Source organism: Ambystoma mexicanum, chromosome 6q (genome assembly GCF_040938575.1).
Source record: "Ambystoma mexicanum isolate Mex_15411 chromosome 6q, UKY_AmexF1_1, whole genome shotgun sequence".
Classification (NCBI taxonomy): domain Eukaryota; kingdom Metazoa; phylum Chordata; class Amphibia; order Caudata; family Ambystomatidae; genus Ambystoma; species Ambystoma mexicanum.
In genome coordinates, this window is record NC_090937.1 from 618,784,011 (window position 1) to 618,808,866 (window position 24,856).

The following is a 24,856-nucleotide window of genomic DNA, read 5'->3' on the forward strand; positions in this document are numbered from 1 at the left end:
GGAAAAGGAAGGGTTGAAAGAGAAAGAAGCCAAATGAGTCCAGATGAGCATTGGTTTGTGGGCGCAGAATGCGTGAAGTTTGTAAATACACTTTGAGCTGTAATGCATCTTCTGGGCCTCACACTTACCTGCAGCCCTGTACTGAAGTTCCAAGCTACACACAGAAAGAAAATGTTATTCTAGCTATCTATAGTAGGACTAAAATAAGAAGCATGTTTCGAAAAAAGGAAAAATAGTTTGGTCCTTTTTTCAAATCAGGCCGTTCGCAAAAAGCATACATACAAGGCATGGGTAAAACATGCACCCATCCGTTTTACGGACGTGCAGATTTCCAAAGATGTTAATGGGCGAGCGCGGTAATGGATCCTGCTTAGCACATTCGCCACCCTGACACGCCCCGCAATAGAAATTAGCAAGCATCCCCATCGTGTCCGACTTTCATGAGGGTGGAGATGCTGTGCATTCCCATGGAATCACCAGCTGAGTGCACCCATTGAAAGCTGACGTGTTCCATAGGAATCCATCAACATACCTCCCTCCGTGCTGGCACATGACAGGAGGCCTTTATGAGTGTTTGCAACAACAACTGCAAACAACGCACGCAACCTGAGCCCTCCCTGTTTCAATGAATTGCCCGCACTTCGTGGTGCAAAGCATCTTTATTGCACGGAGGGGACTGCGTAGTACACACTGTAGGAGCCCCCTATGTGAAATTACCATGGACTTCAAAATGGAAGCCCTAAAGATGCTGTAATATGTTTCCCATGAGAGATTCCACAGTCTGAATTCCGTTTCTGCGCCATGTTAACTGACGCTACGGTTAACTGACGTTTTTCAAATGAAGGCATTACGTACATTTACATTAGCATTCCCCGGGCAAAATGTAAATAGAGAGCTGTGCCCTGGGAATTCTGCTCTGCCAGTGAAGTGCAAGAGGGGGGGGGGTCAGCGTATCCTGCCCCATCAGTGATCGTTCGGCCCACCGCTTTAAATGCAGAGTCCAAAATCATGCACTACCTGTGAAAAGTTGCCCTTGTTTCACTCTGAAAATCAGTGACATCATTATCAACACTGAAATTATATTCTATGACACGACAGGAGGCTCGCATTATGCTTTACTTTCTTTTATTTGCTGCCACACCAGCACTTTAAAACTTAACTTTAATACTGCACATTTATGTTCTTACAAAACCACAGTTATGGAAAACGAAATTGGACCAGTTTAAACGTTTGTTTCATATCTGAATGTGATCACTGTAATCACCCGCGAACTACTAGTCCCATGATACTCATGTCTCTGGTAGTCCAATCCTCCAAGCTCTGCACCTGTCAGAGGGCAGCCTCCTGTATAAGAACCCTTGTGCCCAGGTCCTTTCCTCTTTCTTTTTGCTGCCTGAGATAAGTGACATATTTCTCTATCTTTGCTTATAGAAGGATTGTTAGTCACGTATATATTTCTATAATTTCTATGATATGTGTATATCAGTATGGCATTACACCGTAGCGCGCATGGAATTAGTTTCAGTTCTCCGTCAAATGAGTTTAGCTAAAGGCGTAGCGCGAGCATTGCGCAGCGTATCACATTCAGTCAGCGCACGTTAGACTTCTTTCACAAAACATTTGAGTGTTGGGAAGAGCGGGCGAGGGCCGGAGCCGTGAGCAATTCCACTCGCTTCAGGCTGCCGAGCCCCGCGCTCTGTAGTAATCGGCGCTGGCAAACTCGGTGGCCGTTAGGACCCATGGGAGCGGGACCTCCTCAGGTTTCCCAGCTTCCCCAGGGATTCTAGCTTCCGCTCGCATTGCACCTGCAGTCGCGTATGAGGGAAGTAGTTAACCAGAGCTCCAGATTCATTTTGGAAAAAAGAAATATATATATATATCTTTTTAAATATTTTATAAATTGCAAGAAGCGGTTTACAGGCACACACTACATTAATCCTCAGCACGTGTGTAGAGCCTGAAGAGCCTTTATCTGCTGACTTCCACGCAGTTGGCCCAGCCAACACCTCGATTATGGCTCAGTTTGTCACCCCCACTAACACCCCTTCCACTTCTCCGGAGTGGAGTCAAGAAGAGTGGGAAGAGGATCCTTCCCAGCAAGAATCAGACTTGTCACAGAGTTTTAAGAAGGTACTCGGAGACTCCTTGCAGCAGGCGGTCTCTCAAGGGGTGCAGCCCATTACAAAGAGATTGGAGACTCTGGAAAAGATAATGGCTGAACAACAGAAACAGATCACAGCCAAGAAAAGACGGGCTTGTAGCCCTGACGAAAGAACGTCAGCCCGACACCCCCAAAGAGGGGTTGAGAAGAAGGGGTATAAAGTAGCCCGGAAGAGCAAGCACTCTTTGACCCCCCGGGCAACACTGAAAGGGTTAACACTGTTGCCCAATTGACAGGCAACCCTGTCACCAAGCTTAAAGAAGCCATTCTGGCAAAGAACAAAGACGGCCAGGATAGACCCCCTACCCCAGGGGTGTACAATTTAGGGGATGATCACGAGGGCTATTTGCCCGATGATGAAGGAGGCGAGGAAGAGGAAGACATTAGTAAAGGTGTGGAAGACCCCCAGAACATAGAAGATACAGCAGACATGTTCGACCCCGAAGCCATCCGGCACCCTAAGTCATCAGAATGGGTACCCTCCCCTAGAGTGGCTCTTTACATGGCTCAGCATATTAGAAAACCTCTAGAAATAGAGGTAAGATCGAGAATGAGATCCGAGTGTCCCAGACCAGAGCTGCCGAATAAACTAACAGAAACCCCTGACTTAGACCCCAAGATGGTTACGTTTGTGACCAAAACAGCTAGAGACGTCAGGAAAGGTGTAGACCGAGCCTGGAAAGGATGTCAGGATAAGCTCCTAGACATTTCGGGTCCATTAGCCAAAATGATGGACCTCGCTGAGAAATCAAAAGATACAGGTACTCCAGTAGACGCAACCGTCCTGGGCAACTGGGCGCAAAGGGCAGTATGCCTCTTGGGCAACGCCAATTGTGCCTTATCTTCAGAAAGAAGAAGAGGAATCTTATTGAAGATTCAAGTTGAGCGACCTGGCCACCTATGAAGCGGGCGAAGGCGCCAAAGGTCTGCTGTTCGGCGAGGCGTTTGCTAAAGAAATGGCACAATTTGTAGGAACTTAATCTGCTTTAGAGAAGGCCCAGAATTCCATCAGAAAAATCTTTCCAGGGCGAATTTTTGCCGGGACCGGACGACATAGGGGTCGCTCGTCCGGGCGCTACAACTCCCAACGAAGGCCCTACAATCAGCGCGCCCAGTACTGGGACTCCAGACAACAAGACTCCTTCTTCCCAGCTAGATCGAGGTTCCTTAGAGGCCGCAGGGGAAGAGGATCTTACAGACAACCAGGGGCAGCAGCCAGTGAGTACAGCATGTCGGAGTGTAGGAGCAAGAACCCTCCACTTCCTGCACGAATGGCAAGCATTATTAAGTGATGCATGGGTGCTACAGGCAGTAACAGGCCTACAGATAGAGTTTATAAGTACGTCAGTGCAGAGAACAGAACCCCGCCCCATAGTTATGGCGCAAGAGGAAGCAGCGCTCCTGCACAGCGAGCTCAGCAAACTAGAAAGCAAAAATGTGATAGAGCGCAAATTCTAAAGAGATCCCGGTTTCCTCAGCAACATGTTCCTAGTTCACAGAGGGGACAAAATAAGACCAGTAATCAATCTGAAGGACTTAAACGAATGGGTGTTATACAACCATTTCAAGATGGAAGGGATTCATCTCCTCTGAGTCCTTCTGTGCGCCGGAGACTGGCTAGCTCGTCTAGACCTCAAGGACGCATACCTAACGTTTCCGATAGCAACTTCTTATCGGAAATATTTGCACTTCCGATGTAAGGGAGAAGTATGGCGATTCATGTGTCTCCCATTCGGTCTGTCCTACGCTCCTTGGGCCTTCACTAAGCTCATGAAACCGGTGGCAGCAGCCATCCGAGAAAGAGGAATATGTATCATCATCTATCTAGACGACATTCTCGTCTGCGGATCAGAAAAAGCTACTCTAGCAAAGAACGTTCAATGGGTAGTCTCACTCCTCACCTCGCTAGGAGTCCTAGTGAACCTAGACAAATCTCAACTACATCCTGTCCAGAGGATAGACTTTCTGGGCTTTACAATAGACTCAGTGAAAGCCTCCCTCGAGCTCCCGGGTCACAAAGTAAGAGCGATCAAGAAAGAACTCAGAGCAGTTCTAGCGAAAGGGACTATTTCTCTTCGCAAACTGGCCAGGGTAGCAGGTCTTCTAGCAGCCTCCATTCAGGCGATATTCCCGGGTCCTCTTCATTATCGAGCACTGCAAAGGCTCAAGATAAAACATCTCCAAGGAGGTCTGCGATATAGTGAGTTTGGACCGCGAAGCCCTAACAGAGCTCAACTGGTGGCTAGAGAATATGGAGGCCTGGAACGGCCGCGCCATTTTTGGCGACGCCCCAGAACTAGTAATAGAATCAGATGCAAACAGGTCAGGCTGGGGAGCCAGATGCGAGCATGTGCAGAAGGAGGGAAGTGGTCAGAGGAAGAGTTACAGCTCCATATAAATTGTCTCGAGTTGTTAGCGGGCGATACATAAACAAATTGGGAGGCACAACATCCAAAATGCTAGCCGAGTTAGCGAAGAATTTCTGGCATTACTGTCTCCAAAATAGAATCTCCGTATCAGCTGAATACTTACCAGAGAAGCAGAACGAAGTAGCAGACTGGAATTCACGTTATCTTGTGGACTCCAGCGATTGGAAACTACATCCCCAAGTCTTCCAGCGATTACAGAATCTGTGGGGGCCCCTACACATAGATCTGTTCGCGTCCAGACTGAACGCCCAGACACCAAGGTACTTCAGCTGGAGGTTAGACCCAGATGCAGCGGGCACAGATGCCTTCCTGCAACCTTGGACAGGGGCAGTACATTATGCCTTCCCGCCGTTCATTATGATCACGAGAGCTCTAGCGAAAGTTCGCAGAGACCAAGCAGATATTGTGATGGTGCTCCCCCTATGGAAGGCACAGCCTTGGTTTCCAGTAGCGATGGAACTTTCTATGGATTTTCCGAGGATAGTGCCTCAGCTGCCGGACCTTCTTCTCGACCCATCCGGCCATCCTCACCCGCTAGTGGCAGCGGGCCCGCTACATTTGATAGCATACAGGGTTTCAGGAAAAGATGGGACTTGCCAGGAATTTCACAACTCGCTGCAGATTGCATCAGAGACTCCTGGGCGCCTTCCACCTTTTGGAGCTATAGTGCGGCATGGAATGGGTGGTCCAGGTGGTGTTCGGAGCACGAGTTGGATCCTGTTTCAGCCCCTTTAGTAGAAGTCCTCAACTTCTTAGCTTTCAAATTTCAAGAAGGCGGCGCCTTCAGAACGGTGGGAGTTTATATGTCAGCCATTTCAGCGGGCCACGATGAAATAGAAGGTACCGCGGTAGGCGAGCACCCATCAGTTGTACTTCTACTCAGGGGGATGAAGCTCAAATGACCACCTATGCCCAAGTACAAAGTGTTGTGGGACGTCAGAGACGTTTTTCGCCTCTTTCTTACATGGCCCGATAACGAGAACTTGTCCCGATCACAGTTATCAGGAAAGCTAGCCATGCTGCTTTGCCTTACAGCCTGTATGAGAGTTTCTGATGTCAAAGCTCTTGAAATCGATAGGAAAATATTCTATCCGGACGGCATATCTTTCACCATTACTAAAAGGACAAAGACAGATTCGAGAGTGATTGACTACCCGTACTTCACTAGTAATAAAAAGCTTTGCGTAGCGCAATGTATCAAGGATTATGAGAAAGCAACAGCGCCTATTAGGCCACAGGGAGTGTCCCAGCTACTCATTGCGCACAGGAAGCCCTATCATGCAGTAGCATCAGCGACCATTGCTAGATGGGTTGGAGAAATAATGCATTGGGCAGGGATTGACTTGTCTCTTTTTGGCGCGCATTCGGCCAGGGGGGCGATGGCTTCAAAAGCTTTTACTACAGGGGTGTCTCTACAAGACATTATGAAATTAGCAGATTGGTCCTCTGAGTCGACCTTCAAGACATTCTATTTTAAGCCTGTATCTGAGATACCTAATAGGGTGGTGAACAGCATTGAACAAGCATAATGCGAGCCTCCTGTCTTGTCATAGAATAAAGATTGCCCATGCTATCAGCTCAGGAAGTCTTCATTCTATTAAAGACAAGGAGGCGAGCATTATATCCCATCCAGAATAGTAACATATCAGTTGCATTGTCATGTGGTTAACTTTGTAACACCGTTGCTCATTCCCACCCTCATAATGACTCTCCATTCCTTTTAGGAGATGACCAGAAAACTACAGGATGAAGAAACTCGCGAAATTGAGGAACGTCAATTCAAGTTGGTCGCGTTTGACCTTAAAGCCTACAGTTCCGAGGATTGTTAACAGTTCATCCAGAGAGGATTGCTCCGTTGGCGAAGAGACTATTGAGTTCAAGGGCCAGGCACAAAGAAAGAGGAAAGGACCTGGGCACAAGGGTTCTTATACAGGAGGCTTCCCTCTGATAGGTGCAGAACTTGGACTACCAGAGACATGAGTATCATGGGACTAGTAGTTCCCGGGTGATTACAGTGATCACATTCAGATATGAAACAAACGTTTAAACTGGTCCATTTTCGTTTTCCATAACTGTGGTTTTGTAAGAACATAAATGTGCAGTATTAAAGTTAAGTTTTAAAGTGCTTGTGTGGCAGCAAATAAAAGAAAGTAAAGCATAATGCTCGCCTCCTTGTCTTTAATAGAATGAAGACTTCCTGAGCTGATAGCGTGGGCAATCTTTATTGCTATTAATAACTAATCTCAATAAATGTTAACCTTTTACTGACTAGCACCAGTTATTATATTATTTTATTCATGTGTCCAAGAGACTGCAGAACATAAAATGAACATATGTGTTTCTAGCAATAAGTTGGTATTTCTTCCTGTGTGGACTGAAAAACTATTTTGTGATTTCCGTGTCAAATTTCCTCCAATGATTGTTCACTTTTAACAGCTGGCTTAATACAAGTAAGTGGTACTCTGCTTATTTCCATGTTGTATTTCTATTTATTGAAGATACAGGTGTTTTCAAGGAGAAAAACGTGTGAAACCAGTCAGCGGGGCAATCCTGAGTCATGTGATGTGTAGTGTGAGGAATAAAATATTATTGTTGTCCAGTGGATCAGGGGGCGAGAGTGTTACAGAGACTGGGGACAAAACACAAACGCAAAAAATAAGACGGAACTGATTAGGAACAGTTTAGAATATGAAGTTATGGTAGGAGCAGACAGATCAGGGAGGAGTAATGTTGGACTAGATAGAGGGAGCACCCTCTTCCTGTGCAAGGTGGGCATTGAGTGAGGACTTGAATGAGTGGGTAGTAGTAGAGTTTTAAACGTGTAGGGGAAGGGTGATCCAATGAAGTGGGAGAAGGAACGGAAGCGAGAAGGAGCACAGGGAGGATGGGTGACAGCGAGATTAGGCGTGAAGAAGAATGCAGAGAGCATGGGTGTACAGCAAGAAATAGTGTTTGCTAGGTAGGGTGGAGCAAGTCCATGGAGGAATTTAAAGCCATGGAATAGAAATTTAAGGAGTGATTGTTTTTTCTTTGGGAGCCGAACACCATGAAGGTGGTGTTTAGAGTTTGGAGATGAGCAAAGAAGAGTGTACAGAGTGCAGGGGGCAAAGCTGAGTATCTTGCTGGGAAAAGAGAGTAGGGCAAGAGGCCAAGAAGGAGGCCTGCACAGTATTCAAAGAGGTTAATTACCTGTGATGATGCAGAGGAATATGTTAAATATTACCTTCTGCCCTGGCCCTGCCCTATCACTGCATGTGTAGGAAAAGGTATAAACTGACACAGCTATACTACCCCATAAGACTAGGGGTGGTTGACACTATGAACTGAACTGAGACCTATGAAACAATATGCTTAAGCAAAGTGAATATGCATGCAAATCTACAGTAAAGGATTTGTTTGATTGTGTGACACAAGTAAGGACTAAAAGTAGTTGTAGGGTGCACACATAATGTGCAGTATTTATTTATGTTGACACTTGTTAAGCGCAGCAAGCCTGGTGGCATCTGGGTGCTGGTTACAGAAGAGTGGGGGTTGCAGTGGTTCTATATTATCTTAAGTTTCAGTCACTGCATATTAAATTAGGGTACATCAAATGACAGGTTATGTTATAGGTTACAGGTCACAGGTAAGGTTACAGTCGTTGCAATGGGTTACATCAAGCAGGATATGTGGTAGATTACATGGAGACATAAGCTGTGGGTCCCATAAAGACAAAGAGGATAAGGTTGCATCATATGAGAACATTAATAAAGAATATGAGCTTCTAGTTGTCTTGGCAGAAGAGCCATGTTTTGAGGCCTTTGCGAAAGGACCAGAGGGATGGATTGGATCTTAGTGCTATCTTAGTGGTATAAATAGTACAACACTTAGAAAGGGACAGGAGGCTCATATGTACCAAGAAAGGGACTCACTACACCAAAAGGGCAATTGCATTATAGGTAGATAAGATGCAGAATACATGGGCAGGGAAATTATAATATGGCAAACATATAGGATGGATAGATGTGGCTATAGGCCACTTGTAGGGAAACAGGAAAAGTGAAGTGGAGCCATTTTCCTAATGCAGCAGGCCTGAAAGCCAGCAAAGACTTAGACGAGACGCTGAATTCATAAAACATGTTTATCTGGTAGCTCGGAGCAGCTCAGACAGTAGCATGCAGCAAGCGCCAAGGTTGAAAGTGAAAAAGGAGTAGTAAATGAACCGCATACAGGCATAAGATAGCGGTTCACAGGATGAGAAGTGTTTGACTCCCAAGGTAGTTAATTTTAATAAGAGCACAAACAAACGTTGATGTCCAAATGCACAAGATTAATCAAGCCAAAAGACTTTATAGAAAGTAACCGACTAGCACCATCGGTGGTCACAAAGAACATAACATGCATGGTAGAATCATTTAAATCCTTAATAAATGGAAGGACATACACTATCAGACACGGTACCCTCACACACGATTTACGTACAAGAAACACTGGCTATTCATTAATAGCCAAACACAGATGGGACACCTGCAGAACTCCCTCAGCATGCACACAGACACCAGATAGCGCACAAGGCCAAGTCGAAGCGGGAGGCCTCATTGCCTCTGGATGATGAGGAGTATTCTTGAATTGGAAATATGGCAGACCATGGAATTCTCTTCTCCCACTTATGACTCACTCATATATTGACACCATGTCAGGATGGCCAAGGGTGTTAAACTGGATGCCAACCAATGAGAAGTCCCTTGCCACACCGTCTATGATGGATAGTGGCAAACTGTCCCTGGTGGTAGAAGTATTATCAATAGTGGGATGGGCCCAAGAGGAGCCATGAAATAGGTACCCACCAACTGAGTGACCAACCCCATACATCCTATATCTAGTTTGAACCATTAACCAACCCCATTTCCCCATAGGTTTTGAAAACTGATGTAATTTTGTTACAAAACTTGTTTGCAATTGTTGGAAACACAAGAGCTATGAGATTAAATGTGTATATGCTGTCCCGCTTGGATATGTTGTTTGAATAAAGCTGGATTTTAATGTGCACCTGAGTCCTCTATCATTGAGTATTGTTTTGACTAATTGTGCAATCCTGGCACCACCATAACATAACAAAGTTAGAAAGACACTTTTAGTGGAGTTTTAAATAAGAAGGGGGCAGAGTTTCCTCCCATTACATAGGTTGATCCTGGTGGCAGTTACTGTATGGGTAATACACTGAGGTAAGTTAAAGCTGCTGTTGAAAAAGTATCCCATGGTTTTGAGCATCGGGTCAAAAGAGGCCACAGCATGTGACAATGAGATGGGTGAAGGATGGAAAGTGGGCATTAGAGGCAGGAAAACAGATTACTTCGCTCTTAGATGCACGTGTCCTATCCCAGGGGAGGCTTTCAGCACATGCATTGCTGGCCGCGTTTTCATAGCTAGACACATAACAGTCAAAGGAGAGCAGGTTGCTTCTTTCCTTCTGCCTTATTGTTTTTTGTGTCATTCCTTGCTGTCAGCTATCTGATATAAACAAAGGGCTGTGGATGAGAGACCTCCTTGTGACATAATTTCTATGCAGTCTTGTGACTGGGGAGGGACCTGTGTGTCTTCTCACTATAGAGCATAGTGAATGGACTGACACAATTCATAAGTCAATGCATGCCCTTACTCTTATACATTTCGTACAGGTGAGGCCCCACTGCAAAGGGCATAGTCTGTTCTCTCCCGAGATGTGGTGGGAGATGCAATAGTTCTGAGAGGGTATTATAGTAATAATGATGAAAGAAAATGAGATTAATGAGGGAGTTAAAAAGTCAGATTATGATATGGAGGTCGGATGTACAATTAGGCCCTTTTTCCTGAATGCCCTTTTTATTGGTCACTTCTGGAATAAGATTAGAATAATGGCATCTGTCCTCTCCTTAAGGAGTGCAAAGCAAGTAATCTACAATGCGGTATGTCCCCGTGCAACATGGCAGGTTCAGTAACAGAGGGAAGACCACACCTTCAAGCGTTACATCGCCACACTTCATCTGGTAAAGTCTGAGATGAGCGAAGTTTGCATGGTTTGTCTTCTTAAGCCCTTATCAAGTGATGCAGAAAACTGAGGCTCATGCATGATCACTTTTCTTTGCAGCCTTCCAAAGCATTTGTGAGGCCAGTGCTTGCCTATGTTTCACTCCATATTATGCGCTGCACCTTTTTCCAAATAGTGCCAAATCCTTACTGTTCAGTGAATAGACATTTATTGTGCTCGCCTGACATGAGGCACCTACCCTCCCTTAGGACCAATGTGAATGAAGGCCATATCTTTTAACTGTGAAAATCACATATATTGTGAACAAGTATCTGCATTCATGCATGGAGAGGCTTGGCGAACGTACAATGTAAAATGTAGGATGTGCTTTGACATACTGAACTGTTCTTTGCAGAGCCCTAGTCATTCTGGTAATGACTTGTTACTAATACATCACTTGCCATTTCATAGCATTGAAAATAGTCCCTCTCAGTGACACTCTCATGAGAACTGCTTGTCACATCACAGAGGGCACGTCATTTGCTAACCCCTCTTATGAGCTTCTAAATCTTCTTCTAAATCTCTCTTAGCTCCCCTGCTATATCTTGAGTCACTTTACAGCTCTAAACATACCCTCACTTTGAGGGTCCATATCTCAGACACCACTAGTATTTCTATGGAAGAACACAATACCTCTGCTGGGCCTTCTAATATATTTGTCTACCCAAGATGTGTCATTGGAGTCTTCACCTTATGCTTCATTTTTAATATACAATGTTCTCAATCATCATCAAATCTGATCAGTATCAGTTCACAAAACAGCATGTCCATAAAAACAGTTGCACCTTCATGGTATTTACGAGACTATGGCCTCATTATAAGTTTTGTGGTTTGGAAATTTAGTTTGGAAGTGTACCGGAACCCTTTCCAGACCTCCAAACTGAGAGTCTGTCGGTAGGGGCACGGAACTCCCAGCAGGCCTGACCTGCTGGGAGTTCCGGCCCATACTGGCATACTTTTCACTGAAGCACTGGCACCGTTAAGAACGGTGCCGGTGCTTCTGGTTTCCCATTCCCATGGAGTCCTGTGGGATTCCATGGGAATGGGAAATAGCCATTTCGCTGCCGCTTCTGATATCCCGGTAGCACCTAGATATCAGGTGGCGGTAACAGTGTTACAGGGATTTCGGCAACCCACCAATAGCATCAGTGGGTTACCGCCAACCTCGTAATGAGGGCCGTATATACATCTTTTGTTGGCCCAATTAAAGAGCTCAACATACAATGGAGAAAAAAAAAAACATATTAATACCAAAGGTGCTTATTTGTACTTTTTGTATTTGGTTCGGCCTTGTAAGAAGCAAACATGTGAGGATGTTTTTCATTGCCTATAATGTATGCCTCATGAGCCACAACAAAGTTGCAAGTATCTATGGCATAGAGGGAATATGCAGAGTGTCTTTGCAGCTCAGAGCAAGTCAGCACATGTGTTTTCCCTTACAATGGAAAGATTCACATTGCTTGGGAAAGAAACATTTAAAGAAGCGCTCATATGCATCCAGTTGGAAATAAAAGTATATTTGTTCAGCAAGTTCAACAGCATAAAACCCCATCACATCCTCGCTAACCCTGATCACCAACTGTAATGATCTGAACACAAACATTCTACCACTGTACTGAATACAATCCACATTCCATCTTGTAGTTCCACATTCTACAAGAATGCTCATTGCAATACATCTTCCTCCCCTGCCCATCACTATAACACAACTATATAAATGCAACACAACTTGATAACTATATACAATAAGCAGCTATTTCTCTGACCTCCCCTCAGGAAAGATCACTTACACAACAAAATATTTGATTTGCAACTTTGTAATGAATAGAGAATACCAAGTACTCTTCGATTGCACTGGCGTGACTTTTGCCGCCCTTGCCAGGTCCACACTTGACCATTCTGCACCCTCACAGCCCCTCTCAACACCTGTATCACCTGAACAGGTTTGCTATACAATAACTCCCCTTTCTTTTTCACCACTCCTTTTTTGACTTGTATTCAATCTCCCACTTTAACCTTTATACTTCTCCTCCCCAACCTCTCAATCACCCTTCTCACCCACTCATCTTTCCTCTTGTCCATTATTTCTCTCACTTCTTCCACGATGCATTCTGATTCATGTGCCCTTCCTAGCCAGGGAGGAGACACTCTGGTGCTTGGTTTCCTTCTCCTCATGAGCTCAAAGGGACTCACTCTTGTACTTGTGTGGGGAGCCAACCGTAAGGCATATAACCTATCTCTCACTGCCCTTTTCCTGTCTCTCCCACATGCTCCTGCTATCTACACCTCCTCCATTACAACTCAAATTAACTCTTTCCACCATCCCGTTGGTTTGTGGTTGATACAACACAGTCTTGTTATGCTTCACACCACACAATCTGAGATATTCTCGGAAATATCCACCAACAAACTGCCTCCCATTATCAGTTAGCCTGGAATCAGGCAATCCCTCTCTTTCAAATACGGTTTGCAGAAACTCGATCACACCCTGGGCCAATATGTCATGCACAATATGAAACTCTGTCCACTTTGAGAACAAATCAACTAGTACAAGAATGAATCTTCCTCGACCACACCCCATGTCCACAGGACCCAACATGTCCAATGCTATTTCACTCCACACCTTATTAGGAATGTCTACCTTCACCATTTGCTTTTGCTTTGCCACCACATTCTTATCTGATACATCACACTCAATACACTCCCCAACCATCCTCTCCGCATCCCGATCAAAACCGGGCCATGAATACTCATCTCTCACAACTCCTTTAGTGTTTGAAATTCCTATATGGCCCTCATGATCAATGTCCACCAATGTTCTTCTAAACTCATGGGGCACCACTGCCCGGTCATACCTGTGCAAAATATCTCCCTTCACACACAGTTCCAACCTCGCTTCCCATAACAACCTCTCCTCACCACTGAATACTCTTTTTTCAGGCCATTAACCTTGTACAAAATGCATCACTTTCACAAATGTCTCCTCCTCCATCAAATCTCTTGACCACTCCTTGCAAGTTATGACTCCATCATGGGTGACATACACTCAGGAACAAAATCCTCCACCTGTTCCTCATTCCTTACATCCTCACACTTAAACAGTCTTGAAGGGGATAGTCTTGGTCCGCTATCACATTTACTTTACCTGAAACTACTTCCTTGGCAAACGTATGGCCTTGCATCCTAGCCACCCAGCACACTACTCTCCTCAATACTTTTTCAAGACCCTTCTTCTCAAATATTGCCTTATGTGGCCTTTGGTCAGTTCTGATCATGACTTCTGCCCCCATACAAAATTACAGAATGTTCCCACCCCCAATGACAGGCTAGGGCCTCTTTCTCTAACACTGAGTAATTTTCTTCGGCACCCCTCAACATCATCGAGGCATGCGTTACAATTACTTCACAACCACCCTCCTCAACCTGCGTCAACATGGTCCCAATTCCTGACATCCATGGAAACCACACTCCTGCGAGTGTCATACATCGCCAATGCCTTTGCCCTGTCTATTTCCTTTTTTATCATCTGGAACTCAACTTCACACTCCCCATACCATATGACCCCTTTTCGGACAAAATTCCTCATTCTTACAATCTTGTCTGCAAAACCACTTACACATTTCTGATAGAACTCTATCGCACCTAGGAAATACCTCAGTTCTCCCTTCCCTTCCGGTGACCTAACCTTTTTAATGCCATCTACTAGATATTTCCTTGGCTTCAACCCTTCACTTGATATCTCACGATCTGAATATTCCACAACTTCCTTCCCAAACACACACTTGTCTACTCTCAACGTTCTCCCCTTCTGTTCCAATATATCGACAACTTTCTTTAGATTCATTTCATGTTTTTCCCAACTATCACCACACATCAGAATATCATCTTGAAAGCAATGCACTCCCGGCAACTCTTTCAACAACGTGTCCATTACCATTTGAAAAACTGACAAGGACAACACCAACCCAAAAGGCATTCTGAAGAATTGAAAAATGCCCTTATGGGTAATAAAAGCTGTGAATTCTTTGGATGTCTCATCCATTCTTATTTGATGATACGCGGATGCCATATCCAACTTTTAAAAGAACCTCGCCTTCCCCACCGTTGCCAACATCGCACTCATATTCGAGAGCGGATGTCTCTCTGGTACACCGCATTTATTCAATTCCCTTAGATCAATACACAGCCTTAACTCCCTGCTGGGTTTCCTTACTACCACAAGGGGGGACACCCATTCAACATGTCTGGTGGGTTCAATTATCCCAGCGTGCCTTAATTTCTTGAGCTCCGCTTTCACTCCATCTCTTAGCACCACTGGAACTGAACACAGCTTTGCCACCCCGGGTTTACTCCCTTCCTTTAAGACAATCTTATGCACCATGCCTCTCATACACCCAAGGTTCCTTGAAAACACTTTGGGAAACCTCTCGACCACACTTATGACCTCACCCACATTTAAGACCTGCTCGTCCGTATTGGGATCTAATCTTATTCAAAGACCCTTTTGCTATCTTCATCCCAGCAGCGATTCACCACTTCTGGTGACATATACTTTGCCCTGGATTTCCCTTCCCTTGAACTTCAGCTGAGCCACAAAACATCCTATGACATCTATCCTCCCCAGGTTATACCCTCTGGGCTTTTTATCAGATGGCAACAGATCACACACATTGCCACCCACCACACATTCATATCCTTCTCGTGACATTAAAGACAACTTTGCACCAGAATCCGCCATCGTACTCACTTTTTTCCATTGACCCATATCTCAGCAAATGGACTGTCACATGTATCATCGTCACTGCACATAACCATATTCACTGTCATCACTTCTACTTGCTCATCTACCTCCTCACCCGATGATTGATGTGACTGCTCTGTTACACATAGTACCTTTTTGCGATTCCTAGTGATTGTTTCGAATGGCAAAGTTTCGAATGGCAAAGTTTTTTTAAAAAATGCATCGAAAAAATGCCTGGATACCTCTTTTTACCATTAGGGATAGAATAGTTTTTGCAACAATTTGCAAAGTGCCCCCACCTTTAGCACTTATTGCACATCAACCTCCTCCCAGGACATACGGGGAACTTGCAAAGTGGTTTGTGCTGGCACATCTAAAACACAATTTGTCTTCACCCTTATCAGTTTTTGTTTTATCATTCTTCCCCTCTATTGCGTCATAACCACCTTGGCTATACATTTTACTACCTTCCTTTTTCATTTTTCCATTTTCCCTGCCTAAGTCACCCACTCTCAATATCTCACTGGTCACTGTTTTGCTTTCCTTCCTCCCAGGTTTTGCAACACAAGTCATGGTATGTTCGACCCTTTTGGCTATCACCATCACTTCATCCAAGCCTGGGTCGTCTTTCAGCCATATCGCCTCTTTTATCTTGTCATTACAACAATGGATCATGAATTGATCTCTTATATGCTCATCTAGTTTCTCTCCAAATGCTGCAATTGATAGCGAGTTGTCGTGGCGCCGTTATATACTCTACTACTCTTTCTCCCTCTCGCTGATCTCGCACCCCAAAATTATACCTCTCTAGGACTATGCTGGTTTTAACATCAAAATGGCGATCAAGTTTGAGCAGAGCCATATCAAATTTGTTAGTTCCACTTTCTTGGTTCAAGTCAGATACATCTGGTAGGGTCTCATAAATCTGTTGACCTTGATATCCCAAAAATACATCTGAAGGGAGATCATGCATTCTGCTAATATGGAATTACCATACGCGGCTCTTATATAGTGAATGAACCCTTTTTTCCATGCTCCCCACTTATTTTTTAATGGACCAGGACTTGGCATAAATAATGGTGGACCCGGCACTCCTGCAACTGCCATTACCAAGCACTACCGCTTTAAAGTACTTCCCTCACTGTTAAACAGGTGTTTTGCACAACATAGAGTGATTAAAAGTTTCCTTTAATGCTAAGGCTGAAAATCCAGTGATTGGTTTGTGAAGTTTTTTACTATTAAACCAGCGTGGGTCTGGATTTGAGCTTTGTCACTTGTTTGCAACTTATTTTTTATTTTACATTTATAAAGCGCTCACACAGCCCGCAGGCATCAGGCGCTGTTACAGGAATTGTTTGTTTTTCTTAGTTGCGTATTTTTTTTTGTTTTAGTTACGTATTTATAACGCGCTTAAACACCCAGAGGTTTCTAAGCGCGGACCCGGGGATGGAACCTGTTGTTGCTTCGTGTCTTCTTGCTTCCAAGACGCGCACGCTGCCGCTGAGCTATCCTCCCGGGATCCTCCTTATTCAGCTGCTCTGTGACTTTACACTCCGATTCACTTACACAATGTGATTCTGTCATATGTGTACATCACATGTGCGTCTCCTTTTTCCAAACATAAGTACTATTACTCGTGTGCCCCTCCCCTAGGGCCCTACGGACGCGCATTTGTCCTTTTCTTCACTGGTGTGCCGTTGCTATGAAACGCCAGACTCTGCTTTAATGGTTCCTAAACGAACGTTGATATGCACGTGGCGGAACCCAGCATCCTTGCTTAGGACGCTCTGGCCTTCTCACATAAGCTGGGCAGGCGACGTGGTCAAACCGCATCACTTGGACTCCTTGGGGCTGCACTTTGGGTGGGCACCCTGATCAGGGCCTTGCCTTCTGTACTCCCCCCTTCATTGTGTCGCTCTTTCCACTAATTGCTAAAGTTAGGGTATGCGCAGCGTTCACTCACCGGTTAGACAGTGCTCATAGCATACTGCTCTGGACTCTTCCCTCTCCGAGCAGCTCTCCAGCCTTATCCCTCCTGTGCATCTCAGCTTGGTTGCAGATTCTGCCTACCGGCGTAATAACAGTCTCTCTTCTCACTGCATGGGGAACTGGATGGTTGGGTTCTGCTGATCGTCGTCGCCAATGTAAAGAAGCGCTCATTTGCATCTTGCAGTTCCATATTCTACAAGCAGGCATATTGCAACAAAATGTCTATTAAAGAAAATATACATTATGTAATGGCCAAGAGTGCGCAGACATAAAATCCTTGGATACATTGACTACAGCAATACTCTAGATGCACTCATTCAGATCCATTGTCGTGATGTGGGTGGGCTCTCTTGTGAAGGAACGTGCAATTTTCACTCTTCCTCTTTTTTTTGACATCTCTCAACATGGCTCACATACTTTGAGGGGATGAAGGCCACAAGGGTTCCACCTATGGTGTGTTCAGTGTTTGGGATGCATTTCAGAAGGCTGCCACACCTAGCAGTAAATCATTATCATGCTGAGAGGGATGCCATCTAAGGGGAAGGTTATGTGTTCTGCCACAGAGGAGATACAGACATCCAGCAACTGTGTCAGGATGCCTACGAAAGCAGGTTGAGATATTCCTAACACACGAACCCCAGTGGTCAAGAATGATCCAGTCATCCAGACGTGCAGTACTCTCACCACCTGGTGAATTGGTCATATTTAATTTTATTTTCGTGCCCTTGGATGATGGGGGCGTATCCTGAGGAGGCATATATGTAGCTGCCCATGAACGGGAGAAGGCATGTGTAAATGATGAAGCAAAATCAATACATGAGTCACTAACACGGGAGACAGCATACGTCAGTGATCTACACCGTGTTGACTTGTGTTGCTTGCTGAGATTTTCTATGATGCAAAGGGATGGCTAGGCGATGGGTTAGACATAATGCGGCCTAATGCTGTGCGCCATGCAATAGATATACTCCGTTTTGTGTGCCACTCTGCATCTTGCCATGTGCACATGGCCAGACACGACCCAATAGATATGGCTCTAGTCCCCCTGCAAGGGGTGCTGCTTGGTTCTCCAGGACTGAGTGACCCTCTGAGGGTTCCTCTGCATCTAACACACCATCTGCCATTGGACGTCTTGCTGTACTTCTCCTTGCACTGAAGCGATAGTCCACAAGCGCAACATGTGCCACTAATACCATGTTGCTGGTCATGATGAGCTGTGATAATCTGTTATTTTGTACCCATTTCTGCTGGATAGGTGTTGGGGGCACTTTCTGGCATTATTTACGATTCTTTCATGACTAATGGTCTACCCCATTACCAGCACATATACATCTATCAGCATATGGGCTGACCAACACGTTTAGACCACTTTCCCATTGGTGGTGAGTTGGTTAGATTGGCAGGTCAGTGCCTGGCCTAACGGTACACTTTGTTCTCTTTGCTTCAACTCAGAATCGGCAAACAGACAGTGGAATCTTTTTTCTGACAGATTACTGCCTTCCTGGCTATATCTGACACCTCTCCGCCACACTCTAAAGGAAAACCATGGAAGGATCAAACCATGGACTTCTGGCAGTCTACCTCTCCACCGCACTCTAAAGGAGAACCATGGAAGGATCAAACCATGGGCTTCTGGCAGTCTACCTCTCCACTACACTCTAAAGGAGAACCATCGAAGGATCAAACCAGGGTCCTCTGGCAGGCCAAAGCCTTGTAATGTAATGTAATGCAAACATGTCTTGTATAGCACAACTTGTGACATTTTGGTGCCCTTTTGGGGTCTTGTGATGGTCTATCTCTAGTCTACCTTAGATTGTACACAATTACATTGTTGGGACCATACATTAAAAACGAAATGGATGTTTATGAAAACATGAGCTGTCCATTGGCTAAATGTATATATTAAGCAAGAGTAAGGAAAAGGAGGATCCCTGTGTTACCCCTCATCTGACTGCCTACGGATTTTGAAAAGCAGCAAGGCAACGGACTGTCTCCGGCAATTCAAAAATGATGTCTCCCATTGCAGGGCTCTTCAGATGACCCTAAAATTCCCATAGATGGTTAATGGCATTACATTTCACTTATAGATCAAATAACATCCGTTTTTCAACACCAGCGAAAAACGCTGCAGTCTAGGAATTCAGTGTATTGAGGTCACTTCCAACTCCAGAATCCAGCCTTGTATCACTCGTTTTTTGATGTGGCTCCAAATAGGTTAGAATGTGGATAGAGGGTATTCTTTCCATCAGTTTATTGGACTGGCTGATTGCAATAGGTTCCTCAAGCTGTTCCTCTGTAAGGGACACACTAGCTGTAAATGCAGGTACCAGAGAACATTTTAGTAGATTAGCAAACAGGTCTTACCTCAGGAGGTCTCCCAGGCAATCAATGAGCTCCAAAGGTAGGCATTACCACAAGGTATTGCCTGGCTTTGGAGAACCCTAATCGGTGGGAAGATGGAATCTTGCCCCCAGGACACTAGACTCGGGGGCACCCCTTGCTCCCCTCTCCACAAACTGCTTCTATCACCTTCAAATCCTCCCCGCTCCTCCACATCCCTCCTCTGCAAGGACCTACTTATTTGGCTATTACTGTGCTGCTTGATGGCTCACCCCCCCACTCCATCACTCGTCCAACGGCTGCCATGAAAATAGAGAAGGGACTTAAGAATCACCCACAACAATAATAATATGTTTCACAACTTTTTTAAAAAAGTGCTTTTGCACTGCGGAAACCATGCCAGGTTACTATCAGCGATCACTCCTTCGTTGGAGGGAATGAACGTAAATTGGACCATTAGCCATTTCCTGCCAGTGATGTGTTAATAATTATCTTCAGAGGAAAGATAAGAGGTAGTAATACCAAATAGTCCACCAGGGCTTTGCATAGAACTTGAGTGAGGGGGATTAAAACTCTGGTTAAAAGTACTAATTTGTGTAACAACATGAAAAGATCATTGGAGGTAATTTGTGCCACTGATATAGTAAGTTCAGAATACTTTTATTGCAGGCTCTAGGTTACTTGTAGTTTAATCAAGGAGCAGTATTTAATCCTCCATTTGCTTTTAATTATTTTATTACAAAGACTGATTTCTGCAATTTCAGATGATAAACATTTATGTGAATAATAGTTTAGCATAGATTACATTGCTCATGAGTGACTACTGATTCCACTGCAGGAATCTGTAATTGTTAAGGGCCGTGGCTGGGCAGAGTCTAAAATGGTATCAATCAACTTTGTAAGTTCTTTAAGGAAATCTTACATTTGCTCAGGTTTGACCAACATGCCATTGCACCACAATTTCTTAGTGGGTAGGGGGTTGGGGGGGGCGGTGTGGTGATAAGTGTTTCCCTATGGAGATACCATGTCCCTAAATTTCGTTATGCATTCCCATAGAGATAAATACAAATGAGCTTCCTTTGGAATGCCATTGTATTAAGAATGTCTGTGTTTCTCAACATATGCAACAACACCTTGTATGGAATAGCGAGACTTTGCCCTGCCATATCAGTTTACAAATGTGTTCATATCAGAGTATTATTCTCCGTTGTAACAGTGCCTGACCGATAAGATTGTTGCTTCTATGACAGGGCATAGTTTCACTATTTCATAGAAGGTTTTTCTGCGTCTGAAGAGATGATATTGCTACTTGGGTAAAGATTCCAGCTGTGGATAGTGATTATCATACTGCCACTTCATAATAAGGCTATGCACCTTCACAGTATTCCATTTTAGGTCTGTGTCTCTTTGCTCATGCTTGCCTAAAGGTCTGCAACACCATTTCTAGGGGTTAGAACCTTGGAAAAAGCTCTCAAATGTTCATTATAAAGGAGAGAAATACCATGATGAAATTGTTGTTGCTACTGATGTATCGAATCAAATTAGCCATCACGACATTGAGGTGCCCTGGGCCCCCCAAGCAATACATTGCAGCAGATGACTTTACAAAATAGGGCATTCTGTTCCAATTGAGACAGGAACTCTGTGCTTTCGGGTTACCTCTGCACTGAAGCAAAAACGTTGATCAGTTAAGGCGGTAATTGTGCCTCAACTTGTAAAGGTCAACATTTTGTCTAACGCTCAGTTTTAAGAGCCGCTGCAGTGAGTATACCTATCATGATCTACAGTGATGTCGCAAACCAGCAGGGCCTATGGAAGTGTTTCTGTAGACTACAATATGTGGTTGTGCCACTTCACTTAGAACAGGTGAGTCTGCATGCACACATTTCAGTGTACTGCCTATGTACTCCAAAGGAGAATAACATACGCTATTCCATCCCCTTTCTCAGCTAGTTGAGGGCTCCCTCTCCAGGCCAAGAATCAATTCTGCTGAACCGAGGCTCTCAACTCTTCACCAGAACAGCAAATGATGAATTGTTTAGGTAAATTATACTAGGACCATAGGGGAAATGAAATCCAGTGCTTGCTTGAACTCTATTGAGATTACATCCAAGATGTTCCCCAAATCATTCCACAGATACTCAATGTTTATTCCTAAGAGTGAGGAAGAGAGATCTCATGATAAGGGTGGGAGAAAGGAGTTTCCTTTCCCATGATGTTCAACATGAATGTCTATGATCTTGGTTTGAGGTGCATTCCAGTTTGAGTGAACTGCTGGAGATGGGAGGGCCATGCAGTTGCAGGGGTAGTGCAAAGTGTCACCAGCTCCTAGTGAGAATGGTTGCAACCAACATCTATCCAGTCTAGTGCCAGAGACGGATAAAAGTAGTCTGGAATTCCACCTTTCATCCTGAGGGGTGTGGGTCTGGGGAATGACGGAGGCGGGTCTAAAGGCATGGCATGCAAGTGTAAGGCTTGTAAAAAGTTTAAAACACTGAGGACTACCATTGTGCTACATTTTAGACAGATGGCTTGAAAAGTACACAAATAAAGTAATACATCAAACTGAGTATGATTATTGCCTAAAAATGCCTACATGCAGGTTATTGTGAACCCACAAATATTTCTTCTGGAAAATATCAGAGAAAGAAATTGGACCAGATTGTCTAACTTAATGGAGGATAGCACAGGGGCAACGTGCTGCTCTAGAAGCAAGACCACGCATGAATCCTGGGTCTGCGCTTAGAAACCAAACTCGGGTAATTAAGTGTGTTATAAAAAAACTATTAAATAAAAATAAATTGTAGTCATTGTGTCATAAAACATGTAGCTTTGTTCCGTCCTCCCATTTTCAGTCACCCACCATTCATACCTTTTAATAGCCACTTTGAATTATTCGCTGGCTGACATCTAACCTAATTGCACTTTAATGTGCTTACATTGAAAACAAAAGTTCAGCCAGATCAGAGCTATCTTGAGCTGAGAATGGGAGTGAGAGCAATGTACAGCTGACCACTGTGGGTGCATCACATTTAGGTGACTCAGGTATGTTTATTAGATTCACATAGTTACTACTGACTAAAAGATGGCATTATGGGGCAGCATGATAGAAAGCTCACACTGACATTGACATGTCTATTATATCTGATGTCCACATTGGATATGGGAGTAAAGATTCAGCTGCCAGCCTACTCCTTGTGCTTGGACAAAGGGGTTACATCTCATCACTCTCTGCACCCTGCACTAGCTCCCTACTGGGCGAAGGGCCACCTTCAAAATCCTGTGCATTACTCAATGAGCAGTACACAAAGCCAGACCCAAATACATACAAGAAAAGATTATGCCTTACTACCCAACCCGCACTCTAAGGTCAAGCACTGCCCTCCTCCTAGTTGTCACCCCTCCAATTCAGCCAGGATCGGAGGATATGCCTACTCAACCCTGGCACCTATTTTGTGGAGCTCAGTGTCCACCCTCATTCAAAACACCCTGGACTACATGGTTTTCCGGAAAGCATTCAAAATCTGGCTCTTCCCCTGATTTGGTGCAAAGACCGATTTGACCTTCGAGTACCCACAACATCTTCCCCCCTGACCTAGACTTGGCTAGAATCCATCATTATGAGCCGGTAAGAATAACCGGGAGACACAGAACCTGGTGGCCAGTAATAAATTAAATATAAAGCTATGAACCTGTTGGCCAGTTACATGCTGGGCATTATGCCTAGCTGCCAACGCATGGATTGTGCCTACCCCAAACCTGTCTGGAAAATAATGGCCAGGAATCCAAACAAGGGGCCTAGTAGCACTTACGCTCTTACGCTATTACTGGGCTTAATTTGTGTCTTCCACCAGATATACACTACACTCTCTGTCCAGGTGATGACTTTCTTTGCCTGTATGGAAATCAATGCACAGGACTCCAGACACGGGGCGTAGTAGCACTTTTGTTCTTACGCTATGACTGGGCTTGATCTTGTCTTCCACTAAGTATGCACTAGGCTCTCAGACCAGATTGCTCTATCTTTATTTGAAAATTAATTTATCGAACTACAGATGCCAGGCTTAATAGCACTTGTGCTCTTACGCTATGACTGAGCTGGACCTTTTACTAGCACCAGATTTTCATTACGCTCTCAGACCATGTGATGTCTATCTTCACTTGTCTGAAATCAATGCACAGAATGGGGTCTGATCTTGACACTCCAGGTATGCACTGTGCTCTCCGATCAGGTGATGCTTGCCTTTATCTGCCTGGAATTAAAGACCAGAACTCCACCCCCCGTGTTCTAGTAGCACCTATATTCTGAAGCTACGAGTGGGCCTGCCCTATGTCTATAAGGGGCACACACTAGGCTCTCCGAACAGGGGAGGTCTCTTGCATGTTCAGCTCTCGTAAGGGTCCATGAGGCAGTATAACTGACAACTCAAACCATAAACTAGTACGGTAACAGCCAACCATTTGCTGAACAAATACCCGGGACACCAAAATGGGCCCACTAACTCTTATGCTCTACCACAAGAAATGTACTGACTTTGGCTTACCGGCAAGGTACTACACTCGTAAGTCAGCAGAGGAATCTGCCAAGAAAAGCCTCTACAAATGACAATGATGTGCCATCACCTATTATCAATACCCAAACCATACTCTAGACCAAGAACATGCATAGTTCTGGCACAAGTAACAATGTTAGACAAGAACAGCACCAACAACATGGCATGGTTTGTCACTAGACCCTCATTCCCACACTAGACTGAGCATCCTTTCCAGGAGAACTAAGCACCAAACCTCTAAAATAGGGAGGAATAGTCACTGCTGCAGGCACTGGAAGGTACGAAGGAATAGGGGACCTCCTGCAATTGCACAGAGACTCAGACACACATCAATATGCTGAATATCTCCTCTGCACCAACAAATAACAGAATACAGCTATAGCTGTCGGCCAATTCGGCCTTGCTGCATACATACATATATGCCACCATGAACACCCAACAGTTCTTTAGAACGCAGCTGTCCTCCATGAACAAATCAGCCTAGCTGCACACATAATCTCATATCCAAGCACCTCTGCCAGAATGCCACACCCTCATGTAATTCAGCCTTGCTGCACACATGCTACTGACGTCGCACAACTTCCACACCACTTGTTG